Source organism: Nansenia antarctica (assembly GCF_963989245.1).
Source record: "Nansenia antarctica genome assembly, chromosome: 3".
In the NCBI taxonomy this organism is placed as follows: Eukaryota; Metazoa; Chordata; class Actinopteri; order Argentiniformes; family Microstomatidae; genus Nansenia; species Nansenia antarctica.
In genome coordinates, this window is record NC_137688.1 from 75543731 (window position 1) to 75564819 (window position 21089).

Consider the following 21089-nt stretch of genomic DNA (forward strand, 5'->3'; position numbering starts at 1 on the left):
GAGAACCAGGGGAGGCCAGCGGTCGGTAGAAATCGGAGGACCGTCGAGGCTCGGAGAAGAATGAGGAAATAATCCCATCTCCAGCCTCCCCCCCCCCCTCTCTCCCCCCCCTGGGTGAGTCAAACGGGTTCCTTCCTTGCAGCGTAACTGTATGAGATGTCTGTGTGACTGTGTGCTGTGCTGGCCTCCCCCCCTGATTGGCTGAGCCAATCACAGGCTGCTGTTCTGATTGGTGGGCTCGGCGGGGGCGACACACTTCTTGTGCCGGGGGGAGGTGGAGGAGGAGCCCAGCCTGGTGGGGGAGGGGGATGGGGAGGAGTCGCTGCCCCCCCCCTCCCTCCGTGCTCCCCCCCCCCGAGGGCAGGGAGGAGGAGAGCTGGGGGGGCACGGGGGGGGCCGCCGCCTTCTTCCTCCCCAGGAACAACCCCCCCCCTCGGACGACGTCCCCTTCTTCGGCCTCCCCCCCTCCGCCCCACCCTCCCCTCCCCCCACCTCCTCCGACTGCATCCTCCGACGCACGTCTCGGGGGCTGTCGGGGGGTGGGGGTGGGGGGGGCGGCGGTGGTTGCCCTGGCGATTCAGGTCCCCCCCCCTCTGCGGCGGCAGCGGTTGTAGTAGCCTGGGCGGTTGTTACCGCGTTAGCATTAGCGTTAGCGGCGGCGGTGCTAGCGGTCCGGCTAGCCCAGAGCTCCATGACGGAGCCTCCCCTCCTCTCGCTCAACCCCCCTTCGTCACCCCCCCGGCCCCGAACTCGCACAGCGACTGGCGGGTGGTGGGGGCGTCGGTGGCCTGGGTGGTGGCGGTCTCTCTGGGGGAGGGGGGGGGGCTGTCCAGCAGGCCTTTAGCCAGGCTGAAGCTCTGGAAGTCGCGGTAGCTGTGGAAGGACTCTGTGCGGCGCGCGCGGGCCAGCAGGGGGCTCTCTCTGTAGGGGCGCAGGGCCCCGTAGGAGGCCGGCTCTGGGAGGGGAGGCTCCGGGACGAGAGGCTGGAGCTGGAGGCTGGGAGGAGGGAGAGAAGGAGGGGTCAGACACAGAGAGAGAGAGACAGGCAGAGAGACAGACAGACAGACACAGAGAGAGAGAGAGAGAGAGAGAGAGAGACACAGACACAGACACACAGACAGACAGACAGGCAGGCAGACAGGCACACACAGACAGACACACAGACACACAGACAGACAGACAGACAGACAGGCAGACAGACAGAGAGAGACAGACACAGACAGACAGACAGACAGACAGACAGATAGAGAGAGACAGACAGACAGACAGACACAGACAGGCAGACAGACAGGCAGACAGACACCGGCTCACATACACACACCCACACGGTAAAAAGACTAAGACACACACACACACACACAGACACATACACCCCCCCCCCCGGTGTCTGACCTGGAGCAGGACTCTCGGAGGCGGCTGTGTTGCAGCACCGAGGGGGCGGGGCTTATGTTGGGCGTGGCACAGCGGGATGTGCTGAGGTCACACTGGTCCAACAGCTGCAGCAGCTCCTCCTCTGAGGGCCCGCCCCACCTCACCTGTCAATCACACACAACGTCAACACTGAGGGCCCGCCCACCTCTCTTGTCAATCAAACACACCAACAGGGTCAGAATATCACTCCCCCCTCCTCACCATCCTTCCTCCTCTCCCCCTCACCATCCTCCCCCTCCTCCTCTCCTCCCCCCTCCTCCTCCCTCCTCACCATCCTCCCCCTCCTCACCATCCTTCCTCCTCTCATCCTTCCTCCTCTCCTCCCTCCTCCCTTCCCCTCCCCCTTACCATCATTCCCCCCCCTCCCCTCCCCTCCTCACCATCCTTCCTCCTCTCCTCCCTCCCCCCCTCCTCACCATCCTCCTCTCCTCCCCCCTCCTCACCTTCCTCCCCCACCCCCCCTCCTCCCTTCCCCTCCTCCTCACCATCCTCCTCTGCTCCCCCCTCCTCACCATCCTCCCCCACCCCCCCCCTCCTCCTCCTCACCCTCCTTCCTCCTCTCCTCCCCCTCCCTCCCTCCCTCCTCCTCACCATCCTCACCATCCTTCCTCCTCTCCTCCCCCCACCTCACCCTCCTTCCTCCTCTCCTCCCCCTCCTCTCCTCCCCCTCCCCATCCCCTCCCCTCCTCACCATCCTTCCTCCTCTCCTCCCCCCTCCTCACCCTCCTTCCTCCCCTCCTCCCCCTCCCCGTCCCCTCCCCTCCTCACCATCCTTCCTCCTCTCCTCCCCCCTCCTCACCATCCTTCCTCCTCTCCTCCCCCTTGCCGACCGTATCCATGGCGGTCGTCAGGTCCCACATCTGGATGCTTCCGTTGCCGTGGCCGGTGAACAGGTAGCGGCGGGGTCGGGACCCCATCCTGCTGGACGCCTCGCACTCCCTCACCGTGAAGCAGGAGATGGTGGTGCCGTCCACCGCCTGCACCTCGCAGATCCTGCCACCAGGGACCGCCACAGAGCAGTGACTTTTACTTTTGAAACACGGAACTACGGTACGTTTCAACATTGTTGAGAATCACAACACAAACTCGCTAGTCAAGACAAAATACTGCAACAACGCAATGTGATTGGGTGAGTAATCCCCACTGTTACCTAGTTAACTAGAACACTACTTTACATTGTTACCTAGTTAACTACAACACTACTTTACATTGTTACCCTAGTTAACTAGAACACTACTTTACATTGTTACCTAGTTAACTAGAACACTACTTTACATTGTTACCTAGTTAACTAGAACACTACTTTACATTGTTACCTAGTTAACTACAACACTACTTTACATTGTTAGCAGGCTCACAGAACAAGCTGTGTTAGTCGACTAGCAATCTTCAACAACGCAGAAATGTATTCAGAGTTTTCGAAAGAAAGATCAGATCCCGACATGAGGACCAAAGCTTTTGAACAATGACACATATCAGACCAGACCAGACCGCTTTACATTCATAGGAGGATTTCAAAAGAGCTAGCATAGGGACAGACGTGTGTGTGGTGTCGTACCCGTCCTAGCCTAGCGTGTGTGAGAGGGGAGCTAGCCTAGCGTGTGTGAGAGGGGAGCTAGCCTAGCGTGTGTGAGAGGGGAGCTAGCGTAGCATCGTACCTCCTGCCGGTGGAGGAGAGGCGGACGAACAGCTTGTTGGTCATGGGGATCACCTTCTGGATGAACACCTGCTGGTCGTCTCTCTCCCCGTACGGACCTGAGGGAGACCAGGGTAGTCACAGTGCTGCTCTACCACCTCCCCTACTCCCTCCCTCCTTCCCTCCCCTACCCTCCCTCCCTCCCTACCCTCCCCTACCCTCCCTCCCTCCAACCCTCCCCTCCCCTCCGATCCCTCCCTCCGATCCCTCCCTCCCTACCCTCCCTCCCTCCAACCCTCCCCTCCCCTCCCTCCCCCACCTAGGTCGTTGCCAGAGGAGTAGCTGCCGTGGCTCTCCGTCTCCTCCAATGAGAGGATCTTGAAGGAGGCCAGGGGGGTGGAGCCTGGCTGGGTGGAGATCATCCCCCGGAACCTGGTCACGGTCCACGTACGCACGTGGTTGTTGTCAGCACACACTGAGGGGGGGGGGGGGGGGAGGGAGGAGAGGGAAGGGGAGAGAGAGGGGTAGAGAGAGAGGAAGAGGGGGGGAGGGAGAGAGTGAGAGAGAGGGGGGAGATGGAGAGAGAGGGGGAGATGGAGAGAGAGGGGGGAGATGGAGAGAGAGGGGGGGTGGAAAGGGAGTGAGAGGGAGAGAGGGAGAGAGAGAGCGAGAGGGGGAGAGAGAGAGGGGGAGATGGAGAGAGAGAAAGAGAGAGTGTGAGAGAGGGGAGGAGTGAGAGAGAGAGAGAGGGGGAGAGAGAGAGAGAGACACACACACACAAACAATGTCAAAAACAAACTCTCTAACACATATCGGCCAACACATTTCGAGCGGTTTGCGTTGCTACAATCATAAAAGCTATCCCCCCCACAACCCCCCCCCCCACACACACACACCACCCCCACCCCCTCACCTGAGACCAGGTGCTTCTCTGACAGCATGATCTTGATGACCGGGCTGCGGTGGACGGTGAAGGTCTGGAACAGCTGGGGTCCCGAGCCCACCGTCTCTGGGTGCTGCACGATCACCCTCACCGCCCCGGAGCTGGTCCCATACGCTATCTCTATCCAGTTACCACTCACACCTAGAGGAGGGGGGGGGGGGGGGGGGGGAGAGAGAGAGACAGGGAGAGAGAGGGAGACAGAGAGAGACAGACACAGAGAGAGAGACAGAGGGAGACAGAGAGAGAGAGAGAGAGAGAGAGAGAGAGAGAGAGAGAGACAGGGAGAGAGAGAGAGAGAGAGAGACACAGGGAGAGACAGACAGACAGACACCGACAGAGAGAGAAGACCACATGAGACGACCAGTGCACCGGGAGTAAAGCCGTGGTAAAGCTGAGGAGGGTTAGGAGTGAAGACGGCTGCCAGGGGTCAGGGTTAGGAGGAGTAGTGAGGTAGTGTGTACGTGTGTACGCCTCACTGGTCTTGGGCGTGAGGTAGACGCTGAGGGCGGTGATGGCGTCGTTGGAGGGGTCGTGGTAGAGCTCCGTCACCAGCAGGTCGTTATCCTTCATCCTCAGAGGGAACTTCTGCATGTCTGAGAGGAGAGAGGGGGAGGAGAGAGGGGGAGGAGGGGAAAGAGACAGGAGGGAGGGAGAGGAGAGGAGTGGGGGAGGAGGGAGGACGGGGAGAGGAGAGAGGAGGAGGAGAGAGGGGGAGGAGGGGAAAGAGACGGGAGGGAGGGAGAGGAGAGGAGTGGGGGTGGAGGAGGGAGGACGGGGAGAGGAGAGAGGAGGGGGAGAGAGAGGTAGGGGAGGGAGAGGGGACGTCGTCAGCATAACAGTGGAAGGAGGACATGCCATGGTTTGCCAGGATAGAGCCTAGGGGCAGCATGTATAGAGCCTAGGGGCAGCATGTATAGAGCCTAGGGGCAGCATGTATAGAGCCTAGCAGCATGTATAGAGTCTAGCAGCATGTATAGAGTCTAGCAGCATGTATAGAGCCTAGCAGCATGTAGAGGAGAAGTAGAAGCAGCCCCAGTATCGACCCTTGAGGAACCCCACAGGTTCTGAGGGGCCTCAGAGGAGAAACATTATCCTAGCTGGACAGAGAAACTACGTCCGGACAGGTAGGACAGATGTAGATGTAACGTGTGGGTGTGTGTGTGTGTGTGTGTGTGTGTGTGTGTACCTATGTAGTAGATGGATCCGTTGGTGCAGCCGAGCAGCAGGAAGGAGCCGGCCGTGTCACAGCTGGTGATGGGGACCACATCCTGCACCTACACACACACACACACACACATATATATATACAGCTGGTGATGGGGACCACGTCCTGCATCTACACACACACACACACATATACTGTATATATACAGTACACACCACACAGACATATACAGTGTATATATATATATATATATATATATATATATATATATATATATATATATATACACACACACATACATACATACATACATACCAGGGACGTGCCGTCCATATAAGCAGGGTAAGCAGTGCTTACCCAACGAAAAAAGAAAAAAGGAAAATATTAAAATAAAAGTGCATGTAACCGTTTGTTTGTTTTCATTAAAAGAGTCGTATTTTAGGTCCCAGGGCAGCAGGAGTCATTCATTTTGACGTTGCATTTTTAGCGCCACCTGTAGGAGTAAAGCACTCCCTACTCTGCTTTGCATATAAGCACTCCGCTCTCTGCTTTCCCTCGTGTACATTCGAATGCGTGAAAATGTCTTTTTTATTTTTTTCCGATGCCTCAACCCGCTGTTTAATGTGACCAGGGTAAGCATGCTTACAGCCAATCAGAGTAGGTCTTTCATTCCGATAAGAGCTACTGATTGGCTCTTATCACTTTCAAGTTCACTTAACATTTCACCTCTCGCCCGGCAGAATAGCTTATGCCAGCTAGCTCAAACGATCTAAATAATAATAATCAATCAGGATAACTTGCTTGATTTTGTGAATATGGACATTACTGTCAGCGACCTAAAGGGATTTCGTAGACTGGACTGGACTGGAAAAACACAACTACTGGCTAAAGGCCGCCCGGCCGCTCGCTCACCGATGTTCACACTGACCCAGAAAGGGAGAGTCGCCAGCGGCTACAGCAAGCCTGGTATGAGCGGTTTATATGATGTATATGATTCGCGAGGCTGGTGGCGATCTGTGCTTGTTTATATGGTTTGAGTACTTTGAGAGGGAGGGTCTGTGATGTGATGTCAAGTGCCTGTGTGACAAAGTGTGAAAAGAAAGTGTGTTGTGAGTTTACTATGGAGGATGGAAACGGTGTGTGTCTGTGTTGTGCGTGTGTGCGTGTGCGATATTGAAACTGGACTTGTAGATATCAGTAGGTTGGCTACTTGAAAAGATCTTTGAACAATGAGCACCCCTGATATAGTCGAAACTGGCAACTGTATTTTTTGGTTTTGGTAATCTGATCACAAAGTGACACTACAGTTTATTAGCGGGTTCTAGGGCATCAAAATTGCATTTCCTTGAAACTGCGTTCACTGATAGCGTGTATGTGTAATTACGTGTATTTCTATATCTTATGCTTACCCAATCTAAAAGCTCACGGCACGTGCCTGATACATACATACATTCATACATTCATACATACACACACACACACACACACACACACACACATATATATATATACAGATACACACACCACACCCCCCCCTACCTGCCAGTGCTGTGTGACAGCGTTCCACACCCCCACTTTCCCAGTGTGGCTGGTGGCAACCAGCTGGTTACCAATGAAGAAGAGGTGGTCCACTGGTACTCCCAGGCTGAACACACCTAGGGGGGAGAACTTCACTGTACTTGACTAGTACAACATCCTAGGGCAAATCTCCTCCCACGCTATATTCCCACAAGGCCCCTAAGGTCAGCTGAGACTAATCAGCTAATCATTCCAAGAGTGAAAACAAAACACGGTGCAGCAGCTTTCAGTCACGCTGCTGCATGCTCCTGGAACAAACTCCCTGAAGAAATCAAACAGGCCCAAATATCTAACATATTTAAATCTAAGCTAAAAACACAAACACTTCTATCAATGTCTTTTATCCATTAACTATTGTCTTATTGAATGTTTTATCTATTTACTTCTTATATTTGATTTTATTCATTGTCATTTCTATTTTCTTACTATGCTCCTCTTGCTGTGTTTTAATAATGTACGTAAAGCACTTTGAATTGACCCTGTTGTATGAAATGTGCTGTACTAATACCCCCCCCCCCTCCTATCTCCTCCCCCCTCCTACCTATCTCCTCCCCCCTCCTACCTATCTCCCCCCCCTCCTATCTCCCCCCCCTCCTACCTATCTCGTTGCCCCCCCCTCCGTCCTGGATGCTCCAGAGGATGATTCTGCTGCCCGAGGCAGCGGCCACCATCTTGTCCTTGTCGCCATGGGGACCGCCCACCACCCCCCCGCCCCCCGCCGCCACCTTGGCGTTCAGGGCGATGCGCTGGATGGGCCAGTCCAGGGAGGGGCTGGAGAACACCTGCTGCCACCCTGAGGACTCCTTTATCCTGCTCACACACACACACACACACACACACACGGACGGACACACATACACACACGCACATATATATATATATATATATACACGCACCGCATACACGCATTGCACACGCACGCACATGTGTGTGTGTGTGTGTGTGTGCGTGCGTACGCGTGCGTGCGATGCGTGTGTGCGGTGCCTGTGTATATACTGTATATATGTGTGTGTGTGTGTGTGTGTGTGTTCGTCCGTGTGTGTGTGTGTGTGTGTGTGTGTGTGCGTGCGTACGCGATGCGTGTGTGCGGTGCCTGTGTATATATACATGTGTGTGTGTGTGTGTGTGTTCGTCCGTGTGTGTGTGTGTGTGTGTGTGTGTGCGTGCGAACCCACAACCTAACGTTGCGAACCCACAACCTAACGTTGTTAGCGCCCATGCTAAACCACCTGAACCCCAGAGGAGCCGCGTCTGCCGTACCTGTAGCAGATGAGGAAGTGAGCGTACGCCACCACGATCCAGTTGTTGTGTCCGGCTACGATCAGAACCTTCCTGGGGTCCACGGCCGGCGCTGGAGACACAAGAGAGTAAGGAAGTAAGTCAAGTGTATTTATATAGCACCTATCACAGACCAGCGGTCACAAAGTGCTTTACATTGGCTATAAAAACATAATTAAAGAGCAAAAGGTTTGGAATGCTCCATCACCTTTGGTGATCACAACACCACAGTTTTACATGTCTGACGGTCAGCTGGACACCTTCATCCAGAGAGACGTACAACAAACACATCTGACGAGGTAAGTGAATCGTTGGTACCGAAGTAGAACGGTTGTTGGAATTTTAACGGGGTCCTGCCATTAATGATGACGTGTCACCATATGATTGGCTGTGATGACGTAACACATTATGATTGGCTGTGATGACGTAACACATTATGATTGGCTGGGATGACGTAACACATTATGATTGGCTGGGATGACGTAACACATTATGATTGGCTGTGATGACGTAACACATTATGATTGGCTGTGATGACGTAACACATTATGATTGGCTGGGATGACGTAACACTTTATGATTGGCTGTGATGACGTAACACATTATGATTGGCTGGGATGACGTAACACATTATGATTGGCTGGGATGACGTAACACATTATGATTGGCTGCAGAGCCGTAAATGGAAGCCATCTGGGTTACAGGAGCGGGCTAGTTTGCTAATGTCGTTAGTGTTAAGGTTAGGGTTAGGCCCAAATTACACTGGATGCGTCAAAGCGACCTTACGGTCACGCTACCTGTGAGTCTCATTTAGGCGCACATTCTAACAGGTTGTAGCAGTCCCACCTGCTGCGTGAGAGGCCCTCTCACCGGCGACTCACGCCGACTGCTGCCGCTCGCTAGAGAGTAGAAGGCTTGTCTATTCAACGCGTGTTTTTCAGCGCGAGGCCGACGTGAAAATTATCTACCAGCAACATAGACTACAGTTTCAATGTCTACATCTATGTCTTTTTAAATCAACACTTTAAAATACTGTAGTCATAGCATAAACCCCCACGTAGGCTGGAATTATATTTTATTATGAATTATAATTGTTATGTTAATAAGTGAAAAAGAAGTGTTGACATTGCAGTTTAAAAACATATAAATACAAATAAATTAGAACTGTAAACAAGTCTAAAGTAGAAGTCTCTCTCTCTCTCTCTCACTCACTCAGAGGTCAGAGGGTAAAGAAGGCATAGATCGATACATTATCAAAACGCGCACTTGAAGATGGATGACTGCAAGCTAATTGTCGAAGTTGAAAAACACCCAGAAATGTATCAACCGCAACACGCTTCAGCTGTTGAAGCAGAAGGTAATATATAAAATGTTTTATGTATTTGTGTGTGACACATGCGATGTTTGACTTTAAAAAATGAATGTATCTAATGTTTGAGCGAATAAATTGCTGCTTTGTATAGAGTGGCTATAGCCTACATGTTATTCCAACTGTAGCGTACTTTGAGATATTTAAAATATACTTGTTTATTCTTTTCACCTTCATTACCGAAATGCGTAGGTGACCCACCCCTCCCCCTCTTTCTATCGCTCGACGTCGATCTCCCCTACACAACACCTTCTTTTCATATGTAAATGAATGTCTCCTTTCCAAGCCAAAGTCTAAGCAGTAACTGTTGATAAGAGGATAGAACACCAATTACTTTTATGCAATTTGTTATTACATAGAAATATGTGTGTTATATTTCAACATTTTAGTTGATTATTTGAATAATGGAAACAGAGATTACTCGCAAGTATTTATTTAAAGGCTTCACAAAGAATTGTAAATTAAACAACAAGAAGACAACAAGTACTTCAGTTAAACCCCTAAATGGTAAATGGACTGCACTTATATAGCGCCTTTTTGGCTGCTCCAAAGCTGCTCCAAAGCGCTTTACAACGGCCTCTCATTCACCCATTCACACACACATTCACACACCAATGGCGGCAAGCTACCATGCAAAGCGCCGGCCCGCTCACTGGGAGCAATTTTGGGGTTCAGTGTCTTGCCCAAGGACACTTCGACATGTGGCCAGCCGGGGCTCGAACCGCTGATCTGCCAATCTTGTGATCATTAAGCCCAATTTATAAAAAAAAATTTTTTTGGGTGGGGGACCCTGCGGTTACATGGTCAGTGCTTAACCCGCTACACCACCTAAGCGCCCCCCAATTTATACTTCTGCGTAAAATCGACTTGTGTAGGCTACGCCGTAGGTTGACGTGCACCTCTCCAAAAATGTAACTACACGGCAGTGCCTACGCAACCGTAAGCACTGTGATTGGTCCGCTTGGTAGCACATGATTCCGACATGATTCCGACTCTCTCGTAGGCCAAAATGCGGAAGCCATGACAGAAATGTCATTTACTTTTTCTGTAATTACTTATTAATAAAGATTTGAAAAATTATGATAACCATCGTATTATCTTAGTTTAATGTCATTTCAATGCATCATAGAACTTTTATTTACAACAAGCAAGTGGTACCTGTACTGTAGCAATGACAATAAAGACCATTGATTCATTCATAACAAAAATAAGCTTTTTGATCGCTATTATGCCGCTATGAGTACACCGACCAACGCGACGCAAACCGACCAATGCAGAAGTATAAACTGGGAGAGCCCTTGCGTAAATTCGACGCAGAAGTATAAATTGGGCTTCAGACGGCGACTCTACCTCCTGCGCCACAGCCGCCCCGCCCCACCCCCCTACTGTGAGCCCTACAGCATTCGGTCCTGCCAGGACCCTTGACCCTCAGGGGAGGTGAAAAATGTGCAGAGCTTGTCCCGCACACCAAATGCATCCCTCCCTCCCCTGTTCCCACCCATGTTCATTACTGGTAGGAGTCGGTCTACTCTGTCTTCAGCCTCATCCAGCCAGCTTTGGTTTTGAGACGGGGTCAGCAGGTAATTGTGCAGGATGCACGTCGCCATGATCACAGAGTCCACATTCTCTGGATTCAAACTGATCCTTGTGAGGAGCACCCTCCATCTGGATGAGAGAATGCCGAAGGCACGCTCAACCACCACCCTGGCCCGCGACAGGCGGTCATTAAAAACGTTTCTCAATCTTGGGAGATTGGTCCCAGGAAATGGCCTCATCAGATAGGGCTTAAGGGGGGAGGCAGCGCCCCCCACCATGGTGTAGGGCATGGGACCCTGTCCACCCGACCCTGGTAAAGGGCTGTCTGCAGGCACGCCCAAAGTTTTTTGCTCCATGCCTTTTCCCAGAGCAGAGTTGGAGAACATGCCACCATCGCTTGTCCTTCCGTGGTCCCCCACCTGGACAAATGTCAAGCGGTACTCCGCGTCTACCAAGGCGAGAAGAACAACAGAAGATGTCTTCTTGTAGTTGGAGAACAAGCTTCCGGAATTTGGAGGTGCTGTGATGTTCACATGTCTGCCATCAATGGCACCTAGGCAGTTTGGGAAGTTCCACTTGGACCAGAATTTGGAGGCAACGGCTTTCCACATCCCTTCATTTGGCGTAGGGAAGTGCGTCTCTGTCATGTGCTTCTCGATGGCTCTGCAGGTCATATGAACAGAGTTAGCCACCGTGGTGTTCCCAAGGCAATATTGGAAGGCAAGGCTTGAGAAGCTTTCACCTGTTCCTAGGAACCTGTGTAAGAAACACAAAAAGTAGTGTCATTTCCAGTATGTTGTTCTACAACAGCATGTTTGGATACTGGATTCTGATTGGCTAGCAACAGTGGTAAATACCCCAACAACCCACAGTTCAGACCGCATTACCAGTATCAATGCTCCTCCCAATCAATCTGATTAAGAACACCTGTGCTGACCTTCAATGCAATGGTTGATCTTGTTTATGGGACTATATTGTGTGGCGGAAGGATATATGTATTCTGAAACGATTAATGATTGTACATGTAAATCAACCCTGTACCAGTGGTAAATGTCTCCACAACTCACTTCCTCTCATGGTAAATTGCTTACTTATAACACATTTAATGACTTCTCCCCACAGTTGATGACTGCAGGTGGAGGTGGAAGGTGCTCTGTGATGCTTTTGTTAAAAACAGAAAGCAACAAGATAAGCAGAGTGGCTCTGCAGGTGGCCAAACTAAAGAGAGGAAATATGACGGTGTAGTGAGTTTCCTGCTCCCTCATGAGCAGCCCAGAAGGTTAGCGTGTTTTATTGCTTCATTTATGAGCCAGATATGAATAAGCATAGCGACAGTAAAACAGTACTGTTATTGGGTTGTATGTCAACTTTGGAGTAGTCTAAATACAGCATAGAGAAAGGCAGCCTCTAGGTAGGTTTCTTCAAATGCATAGTCATGCACATAACTGTCTTTTTCAAAAGGAGAACAGTTTACGAGCATGACAGACAGACACAAAGGTGGAAAAGGAACACATTGGTCACAGATTGCGTTCGGTTGCTCTGTCTGGCTCTAGGAGAAAAGAGAGCAATCAGGTCTTTGTGATCATTTACATGTGTCTGTTGTCTGGCCAATGTCAAGTTTCTAGCAGAGAAAATGGTTTTTCATTGTCTATCAGGTTGGGGTCGTTAAGTGTGCTAATTCTGCCTCGACAGTCTGACACAAGTCACAAGAGTACAATAACAAAATATTTACAAGACACATTTGTCTCTGGGGTTATCCAAGAAAAGCCCACCCCCTCAGCTGATATTTGTGTATAGAAAATGTGTTGTGTTCATTTAGTTCAGTTCAGCTTAGTTCATTTAGTTTTCATTCATTCATTTATGTTTTCATTTATTTGTTCAATAAAAACACTTGTTACCTTTATTTATTATGCTATTGTAGATTGTCGTAGATTGTAGATTGTCCTACAAAGACACTTAGATTTAGATTTAGTAATCAAAAAATTAATAAGACCCCTATACTTTCTCTTATTTATTTGTTGTTTCTTTTTATTATTACTACTCAATCTTTTCAGTTTGTAAAGCGTCTTTAAGTGTCTAGAAAAGCGCTATATAAGTCTAATGTATTATTATTATGATGATAGTATTGCTCATTGCATGTCCGACAACAGTAAAACCACTATAATTACCTCAGTGTAACAGCAAGCCTCTGTTTGGGCTCAATGGAAGCCCGGTAATTAGTTGTCTGCCTGGTGAGGTCGGGTCCAACTATGGACAGAAGATGATCCAGTGACTGAGCGCTCATCCTGAAGTACTGCATGTGTCTTCCTTCATCTAGACGCAGCTCAGCTACTAGATGGTGGAAAGCTCCATGTTCTCTCCTCCTCTGGTTTATTGGGTGAATCCACATTCGACGTCGTCTCTGGGCGTTTACAAGCAACAGATAAAGAGCAATGGCTTTTCTTCTGTCGACTCGACCTAAAAAACAACGACAACAAAATTTGATGTCACCACGTTACTTTGATTTAGGAAATGCGACTAGACAAGTGGTGTAATCTAAACTATTTAAAGTTACGTTACATAAGAGAAAAAAGAAAAATATATAGATAATATGTTGTCCTACACAGTCTATTTTCTTCATGATCTACATGCAGTTTTATAATTAAACAAATGACGGAGCAGACTACTTACCTCTTCGTTCCATCTGGAAGTTGATCTGGTTGAAGATATTGTGGAAAGACAAACTCACAGCACTGCTGATTCACCACAGACTGAACTTGCGCCTATATATAGTGTACCTATTCTAATGTAAATTAGATAGTTCTCCATAAGCACACCTCAGAAAACCCACTATTTGAGACGCACCGCGGAAGTAGCAAACACGCGTCTGGTGAGGACGACGCACCTAAAAGTCCAGCAAAAGTTCCGCCACGCACAAATTCGGTAAGGTAAGGCGGCTGGTGGGTTTTCGGCTTTAGGGTTAAGGTTAAGGTTAGTATTAGGGTTAGGGTTAGGGTTGAGTTCACATTGACATTGTTTGCTAACGTTAGCAAAATAGCCCGCTCCTGTAGCCCAGATGGCTTCCGTTTACGGCTCTGCAGCCAATCATAATGTGTTACGTCATCACAGCCAATCATAAAGTGTAACGTCATCACAGCCAATCATAAAGTGTAACGTCATCACAGCCAATCATAAAGTGTAACGTCATCACAGCCAATCATAAAGTGTAACGTCATCACAGCCAATCATAAAGTGTAACGTCATCACAGCCAATCATAATGTGTTACGTCATCACAGCCAATCATAAAGTGTTACGTCATCCCAGCCAATCATAAAGTGTAACGTCATCATAGCCAAACATACGGTGATACGTCATCAGTAATGGCAGGACCCCGATCAAAATCCGACAACCACTCAACTTCGGTACCAACACCGGCCCTCTGGCCCAGTCTGGGTGACCTCTCTTGTGCCCTGGTTTGTTTCCTAACCAAGCAGGTCGGCGACCCGGTGGGCGTGGCTGGAGCCCAATCAGGACGACTCGGGACAGCTGACTGATTGTCCTGGTAGCAGCTTAACACTAGAACAGCCTTGGGTGGGGTCATTAACTCTAGAACAGCCTTGGGTGGGGTCATTAACACTAGAACAGCCATGGGTGGGGTCATTTAACACTAGAACAGCCGTGGGTGGGGTCATTAACACTAGAACAGCCATGGGTGGGGTCATTTAACACTAGAACAGCCATGGGTGGGGTCATTAACACTAGAACAGCCATGGTGGGGTCATTAACACTAGAACAGCCATGGGTGGGGTCATTAACACTAGAACAGCCATGGGTGGGGTCATTAACACTAGAGCAGCCATGGGTGGGATCATTTGACACTGTGAGTAAATGTTGTTATAGATCTTTGCACTCAATCAAATTTCAGGACCCTCCTTTCATGACTTTTCCTAGACATGTGCGTTCTACCACCCAGTATCCTTACATTTTCAAAACCACATCAGGATAAGCTAGTATAAAGCTATTTTGCAGTTTTTCTGTGTAGGAGGCAGGCTAATTTACAAGGCTCGCCAACTAGTGGTCGTTGTGTGTAAGTAGCAGCTACCCATTCTAAAGACAATAGCCTGAAGAGATGGGTCTTTAGGAGGGACAGTTATGGTGACGTGCGTTTCTCTGCTATTTGTTTTGAGGTGGACCAACCAGACCCTGTCTCATACACGCACTCTGAGCTCACGTTACATCAAGCTAGGCTAACAGGCTAGGCTAACAAGCTAGGCTAACAGGCTAGGCTAACTCTGAGGTTTCCTTCCTGAGTAGAGCCTGTGTCAGGTCATGTTAACTCCAACGTGAATGCACCGACCTGTTCAGCTCTCATATCATATCCGCCTATTATCTCCTATTGCACATTGACAGTTTAAACTCTTAACGGTGTGTTTTAACCTGCATTAGTGCTGGAGCCAACCACAATACCTTTGTTGTTTTGTTTTATCCTTACTAGCTTTAACTCATTCACTGCCGAGGCTGAATAAAGTCACCCAAATTGTCAACATTGTTTGTAGCCAATCAAAGTACTGTTGCTAGGTAGATTCCACACGAAACACTCTAGGTGGTGAGTGTTCCGGAACTCTTTGGCAGTTGGTGATTTAAAGGGTCAGTCCTGTTAAGCGTTGACTTTTAATGTCCTCAGGAAAATCCTCCTATTACAGGATATTACTATCTGATTTAAAATGTTTGTTCTAAAAGGCTTCATTTATAGATTTAGGTCTTCCTTATCATATAAATTGTTGTTTTGTCAAACTAAAAAACAGGTCAGAAATCTTGGTGTAATTCTAGACTCCGATCTAAACTTCAACAGCCACATAAACTCGATAACTAAATCAGCCTACTATCACCTGAAAAACATAACAAGAATGAGAGGTTTCATGTCCAAGCAAGACCTTGAAAAACTCATCCATGCATTTGTTTGGAGTAGACTTGATTATTGTAATGGTCTACTAACAGGCCTATCTAAAGGAGCTGTTCGTAAATTGCAGCTCATCCAAAACACCGCTGCTAGGGTCCTAACAAAAACAAAGACATTTGAACACATTACACCAATCCTGAGATCCCTGCACTGGCTACCAGTCTCTCAGAGAATTGAATTCAAAATCCTCCTAATTACATACAAATCACAAAATGGTCTTGGACCAAAATACATATCAGATCTCCTCCCACCCTATATTCCCGCAAGGTCCCTAAGGTCAGCTGAGACTAATCAGCTAATAATTCCAAGAGTAAAAACAAAACACGGTGCAGCAGCTTTCAGTCACGCTGCTGCATGCTCCTGGAACAAACTCCCTGAAGAAATCAAACAGGCCCAAACCCTTAAAATATTTAAATCTAAGCTAAAAACCTTCATGTTTTGCACCAGTTATGATTAAACACAAACACTTCTATCAATGTCTTTTTTCCATTAACTAATGTATTTTTAAATGTTTTATCTATTTACTTCTTATATTTGCTTTTATTCATTGTAATTTTTATTTTCTTATGCTCCTCTTGCTGTATTTTTTAATAATGTATGTAAAGCACTTTGAATTGCCCCTGTTGTATGAAATGTGCTTTACAAATAAACTTGCCTTGCCTTGCCTTGCCTAAATAACAAAAAAAGGGTCTTAAAGATATTATTTTGGATTTTAACCACTTTGCATTTGGTATTTGCCATGTCCCCAACACAAATTATCAAGTTTTACAAGAAATATTTGTAATTAAAATAATAAAAGAATAAAAGAATTTGCTCCTTATTTTATAGACCACGTTCAAATCTTAGTAAGCCGTCCCTCTCACTCACCCAGCCTGTGTGGCCCCTCTGCTCCTGGGGGGCCGGGTAGGGCGGGGTGGGGGGGGCAGGGCCGGGGGAACCCCCCCTCCGCTCCGCTGGGGCCAGGGCACTCTTCAGGGGCGGGGCCCAGGACCGCAGGGGCGGGGCTTGTCTTACGGGCCGGGATGGCTGTGGGAGGAGCATAGAGACAGACTGATCCCATGACTCAAGCCCAATTTATACTTCTGCGTCGAATTTACGCGCGGCTACGCCGTAGCCTACGCAAGGGCTCTCCCAGTTTATACTTCGGCGTTGGTCGGTCCGCGTCGCGTTGGTCGGTGTACTCATAGTGGCATAATAGCGATCAAAAAACGTATTTTTGTTATGCTTGCTGTAAAGAAAATGTCTATAATGCATTGAAATGACAGTAAACTAAGATAATAAGATGGTTATCATAATTGTTGCATTATAAGTATGTAATACTTGTAATTGCACAAGGGTTTTCAAGGGTTTTCTAATCATCCATTAGCTTTTTAACGCGATTAGCAAACACAATGTACAATTAGAACACTGGAGTGACGGTTGCTGGAAATGGGCCTCTATACACCTATGTAGATATTCCATTAAAAACCAGATGTTTGCAGCTAGAATAGTCATTTTCCACATTAACAATGTATAGAGTGTATTTCTGATTAATTTAATGTTATCTTCATTGAAAGAAACTGCTTTTCTTTCAAAAACAAGGACATTTCTAAGTGACCCCAAACTTTTGAACGGTAGTGTATATATATTATTATTACCTGGAGGTGGGAGGTAGCCATGGAAGAGCACACTGCCACAGGACGATCGGTCCAGTTCCTCACACAGCAACAAGCGTCGCACTGCAGGAAACAGTCATTCAACAGACAGGAAACAGTCATTCAACAGACAGGAAACAGTCATTTAACAGACAGGAAACAGTCATTTAACAGTCATCGACACCAGAGATTAGTAAAAATATGTGTCACTGAAAAAGTATTACGTATTACATATACATATTAGTAAACATATGTGTCACTGAAAAAGTATTACTTATTACATATTAGTAAACATATGTCACTACAAAAGTATTACTTATTACATATTAGTAAACGTATATGTCGATAAAAAGTATTACTTATTACATATTAGTAAACATATGTCACTAAAATTCAGCTCAAGCTGTTGTGTGTTGGTATTGTTTTGTGAATATTACACCAGAGTTAGTCAGAGTCAGTGTTTTAGTTTAGGTTTGAGTGCACACAGAGTCAGTGTTTTAGTTTAGGTTTGAGTGCACACAGAGTCAGTGTTTTAGTTTAGGTTTGAGTGCATACAGAGTCAGTGTTTTAGTTTAGGTTTGAGTGCATCCAGCTGGTCATCAAAGCCATACCTAGTGGCGTTATTCCATAAAACTCAGCTTCATGACGAAGAATGTTTATGTTTACCCCCTACAAAGACAAGAAAACACCAGTCATAAGACCTTCACCATGACAACCTTTACAAGTATGCTTTCCCAACATAGTTTGTATTCTGTTCCTGTACAGTATGCAGGTTCCTTACCGCAGGTCGAGTTCTTTGGTTCGGAGGAAATTCAAGATGGTGCAAAAGCTGTGGGGTCTCTGTCAATAAATATCTGGAAAATAAATTATAGATTTAAATGTAATAAACTCCTAAAAAAAAACTTCAGAAATGTTATTTCGGTCGATTATTCCTCCCCTTTAGGGTATTGGTATTGTATTTTATATCGTTGGAAAGCCTGATTAGTCACCTTTACAAAGAGGTATAACTTGTAAGGATCATGCATTCGTGGAGTGAGCAACACAAGTTGCAAGTTGTACCTCGTTGTAAAGGTGACTAATCAGGCTTTCCAACGATATCAAACACAATACCAACTGGTATTATTAAAGGGGATGAATAATCGACAGAAATAACGTTTCTGAACTTTTCTTTTTTCTTTTTTTTTGTTTATACCTCAACAATATAAAATGGTATGGCTAGCTAGCTAGCACAGTGACTCATCATTTGTCCCCTCCGGCTCTGGAGGAAACGCTGGCGTCTATACTCACAGCTCCAGTTTCATCCCGTAGGGTTGATATTCTCCCACTTAGCAAACTGGAAATCACACACACACACACACACACACACACACACACACACACACATACATACAGCTCCAGTGAACCCAGGTGATGCTCATCTCCGCATTCACTCTGGCCTTGCGTCATCAACACTGTGCTAACCTGTGATCCTGCCGTGTCTGAATAGATTAGGTTAGGTTACAGTTTGTAATGAGCATGGAGTCGCCTATAGCCAGCAGTCGAGTTGAGGGGGGATGGCATCCCCCTTTCCATCCCTTATGTCATTTTATCAATGAACGTGGTATTACTGCTGGTATTATTTCAACATTTAGTTTTGCACATATTGAGTAAAATACTGTGGGCGAGAGGGGGGGGGGCACGCACACATGCTATGACATTTTTACCAAGTCGCTGACACTGAAGTCACTGACGCTGTGGGGATGCTAAAATTGTCCCCATATGATAAAATCCACCATCCCCCTGATTTTCTTTTATCTACTTGAGTACTGCCTATAGCCATTCTCTCTCTCTCTCTCTCTCTCTCTCTCTCCTCTCTCTCTCTCTCTCTCTCTCTCTCTCTCTCTCTCTCTCTCTCCTCTCTCTCTCTTCTCTCTCTCCTCTCTCTCTCTCTCTCTCTCTCTCTCTCTCTCTCTCTCTCTCTCTCTCTCTCTCTCTCTCTCTCTCTTCTCTCTCTCTCTCTCTCTCTCTCTCTCTCTCTCTCTCTCTCTCTCTCTCTCTCTCTCTCTCTCTCTCTCTCTCTCTCTCTCTCTCTCTCTCTCTCTCTCTCTCTCTCTCTCTCTCTCTCTCTCTCTCTCTCTCTCTCTCCTCTCTCTCTCTCTCTCTCTCTCTCTCTCTCTCTCTCTCTCTCTCTCTCTCCTCTCTCTCTCTCTCTCTCTCTCTCTCTCTCTCTCTCTCTCTCTCTCGCTCAGTGATGACATGATGACCAGCCAAAATCAGAATCACAGTACAGGTGTCACCTTGAGAAGAAAGAGTCGGGAATCCACATCAGGGTCTGTCTAGAGGTGCTGAACCTGGAAGAGAGAGAGAGAGAGAGAGAGAGAGAAGAGAGAGAGAGAGAGAGAGAGAGAGAGAGAGAGAGAGAGAGAGAGAGAGAGAGAGAGAGAGAGAGAGAGAGAGAGAGAGAGAGAGAGAGAGAGAGACAGAGAGAGACAGAGAGAGAGAGACAGAGAGACACACAACCAGTTAACGTGACACAACAGACACCACATGCAGTCCCTGGCAGTGGCTTGTACTGGACAGTAAACAGCCTAGCTGTGTCTTACAACGCAGATTCCCTTCTTGTGTTGGCGTTTCCCAGACACAAGTGAAGCCTAATACTGAGTTCGCTGCGCAACAACACCCACATTTCGCTGCGCAACAACACACACATTTCGGTAATGGCATGCACGCAATGCACCGAAAGCACCCGTCAGTGCGTGCGTGAGTTGCGTGCTTTTTAGTGCATTTGCATGCATGCATGTTGCGTGCACGTCCTTCTCCCCTGCATGTCCACCACCTCCACCATCCACGGAGGAATGAGCACCAACCTGTTCGCCTCGCCTCTCTCCTATCCGCCTATACATACCTGGATATGTACCTCCTATAGCACATGGACCGTTTCTAAACAGGGTTATTAATATAAGCTGTTATTAACAGTGTTGTACCTTGTCCCACCGACGTTCAGTTGGATGATTTCCCCCATCCCACTGATCCCCGGTGGCACATTGTTGCCATCCATGGCCATGTTTGTCCCTGGGTGCCGAGTGATGTGACGTTACTCAGTCGGAAGACCAATAATGTTTGTATAATGTTTCCTTGTTCCTGCGATCTCCAGTGTTCTTCTCTTCTGCTCCCACGCGTCCAGCCGAGCCTCCATGAAACCTGCTCACATCTCTACATCTCCACCCTCTAGCCTCCGGAACACACAACACAGCAGATAGGCGAGACTTTTGTTCTATCCGAGGCGCTGATCGCAAACCTTCTATCACAAAGTCGGTTGCGTCAATTCCTTAATTTCTCCAGGCTTCTTTGCATCAGCGCCGTGGGTTGTAGGTTTGTCTTCCCTGGCGTGGGTCGTTAGGACCTGGGAGAGTCTGTCCACCACGTCACCCTGTCTGGAGGCCAGGCTCTTAGGCTGTGTTCGGAATAGCGTACTAGCATACTGCATACTAGCATACTCAATGAGTATATACTGCATACTGCCTACTAAATGCATAATAATAGTATAGTAGTATCCGAAAACCAGCCGACCACGTGTAGGATGCAGCTGGATATACTTGA

At 47.9% G+C, this 21089-nt stretch overlaps 1 pseudogene across 1 annotated transcript; it reads right to left on the bottom strand.

Annotated features, from left to right (window-relative positions):
- Nucleotides 1-210: 210 nt before the first annotated feature.
- LOC308154416 (BTB/POZ domain-containing protein KCTD3-like) lies at nucleotides 211-20694 on the bottom strand (annotated as a pseudogene). The gene is made up of 19 exons: nucleotides 20474-20694; nucleotides 19787-19840; nucleotides 18798-18843; nucleotides 18292-18364; nucleotides 18122-18179; nucleotides 17514-17594; nucleotides 16744-16902; nucleotides 8014-8104; nucleotides 7352-7563; nucleotides 6715-6830; nucleotides 5197-5284; nucleotides 4487-4603; nucleotides 3981-4151; nucleotides 3387-3542; nucleotides 3090-3186; nucleotides 2231-2424; nucleotides 1393-1535; nucleotides 493-996; nucleotides 211-255 (listed from the first exon to the last, which is right to left on the bottom strand). The product of its transcript is annotated as a BTB/POZ domain-containing protein KCTD3-like (transcript).
- Nucleotides 20695-21089: the final 395 nt, after the last annotated feature.